General features: G+C 51.7%; 1 pseudogene; it reads right to left on the bottom strand.

Moving 5' to 3' along the window:
* Positions 1-692: 692 nt before the first annotated feature.
* On the bottom strand, positions 693-882 carry LOC148120294 (Nuclear RNase P; annotated as a pseudogene).
* Between the last annotated feature and the right edge of the window lie 1,101 nt (positions 883-1,983).

Below are 1,983 nucleotides of genomic sequence, written 5' to 3'. Positions count from 1 at the left end.
ATTAACATTTAAGAGTATTAAAAACTCTCAGTGTAAAAATTCAGCACAATCAGTACTGGAAGTAGGCTGGTTTTGAACTTAGAGATCTGCAGGTCTCTGTTTCAAAAAGCAAATCTTGTTTGCCTGTACCAGCAAAATTTTGAATTAAAAATTAAGTGTAAAGAATGCAAGAGAAATCCTTTCTCTGGGGGAAGCTGTCACTGGTAATGTAGTCCCCCTCTATTGTTTAAAAACCAAAGCAGTTGTCACTGGGAATTGAACTCAGGACCTTTGGAAGAGCAGTCAGTGCTCTTAACCTCTGAGCCATCTCTCCAGCTCCCCCATTCAGATGGAAAAAACCTCTAGGTAGCATTTTTTATTTCATCCGTTGCCAGGGGCAATAGGTAATGATAACCAGGTTGACGCGCCTTTATTATGATAATTAGGACCAGTTCTTTGAGGGAGAATGGACGTCGATCATCTGGCTACTTCCTGCTGACAAAGGGGCGATGTTTGGGGGGATAAATGTTTTTATCTGACTGAATTTTTGGCGACAAATGTTTTTATCTGACTAAATTCTTGGCGACCTTGGCTGAGGGCGGCGGCAGCAGCGGACAGCGGCGGCTGCCACAGCTCCGCCTCTGAAGCCCATAATGGCGCGCTCCGCATGGCCCAAAGGCATGGCTCCGCCCCGGGCCGTGCGCGGGCTCGCCGTTTCACCTCAGGCAATGAACTCGCACCGCCGGCTGTGAGCCTTTTCCAAGCTCCGGCGAGGGGGGGCATCCGCCCACCCGTGGAGGGGCTTCTCCTGCTCGGTCCGCCCGCGCGCAGAGCCCCGTTCTCTGGGAACTCACCTCCCCGCTCGCCCATGTTGCTATGGAAACACAGTTTTTCCGCAGAGCCGATTCAGCTCCTCTCTGCCTTCTATGGCGCCGCTGCTCACCACGCAGCTTCCGCCTCAGTCAGGCGAGTCCGCTCAGGTGCTGAAAAAGTCCTCCAAAAACCATAGCCCCGCCAGAAGGCCGGGACATATAGCCTCTGATGTCACACGGACTTTAGCCCGCCCGTCGCCATGGTGACCTGGCTGTTCGTAGGCCTCCAGCAAACTCCCCGCCAGCAACTGGTTGCGTCTCCCTCCTGAGTAGCTGGGATCACAGGTGTGCACCACCGTGCCTGGCCCACTTCCGTGTTTCTAATCAGGCATTACCGCTCAAAGGCGGGCCGGCTGCCGCCAGCACTCTCAGCACGATCAAGCAGCTTGTCTTTCTCAGTCAAAAATTAAAGTTTTTTGTACGTGAGAGCCAGAGACTGAGCTCTCTTATCAAAATTAGGTGAAAATCACCTCAGAAACTCTGTGGCTCTTTAAGAACAGGGAAGGCAGTGATCAAGCTCGCCTCCCTACGAGACTGTTGCCTCCAGTCTCTAACAGCGAGTACGCAGGTGGACGGAGAGGGAGCGGAAGCCGCGGTCTCCCGTACCCCTTCGTCCTCATAGTCCCGCCTTAGTTACCTCGCCTTTTTGCTGCTGTTCACATTCCTCCTGCACTGAACTTAAGGGATTTTTCTTCCCCGTTGCTTTCTGTACCTTCTTTCAGATACCTTAACTTTGATTTTTTTTTGTATTTTCTTTTCTATTTTAGGCCTATCCTTTGAAATTCCTTTTTACATTTCTTTTCCTCCCCTTTCTGGGGATTTCAACCGACGTCACTCACCGCTCCATGTTCTCAGAGTTCTGAAATTCAAGGCTCTCTGTGCTGGTGTCTGATCTTGGCTTTTTCTCCCGGGCTTTCTCAGGGTCCCCCGGCGTAGTTGTCAGGGTCCCTCAGCGTCCGGGGTTTCGAGCACCAGTTGCGGGGGGCCATCCTGTCCCGCAGGAATGAACGCCACCAAAAACGAGAATTCCTTCTCTGGTCACATCTTTATTTGGAGCATTCCCTTGAGGAAAATTGGGGGAAGGGAAGATAGAGCAGGGACGAGAGAAAGCTTAGAGAGAGAGCGTTGGGCC

The sequence above is a fragment of the Myodes glareolus genome, chromosome 12 (genome assembly GCF_982192425.1).
Source record: "Myodes glareolus chromosome 12, mMyoGla1.1, whole genome shotgun sequence".
Lineage (NCBI taxonomy): Eukaryota > Metazoa > Chordata > Mammalia > Rodentia > Cricetidae > Myodes > Myodes glareolus.
Note: the sequence above shows the minus strand (reverse complement) of the source record. Positions and strands in the feature narration are given on the sequence as shown.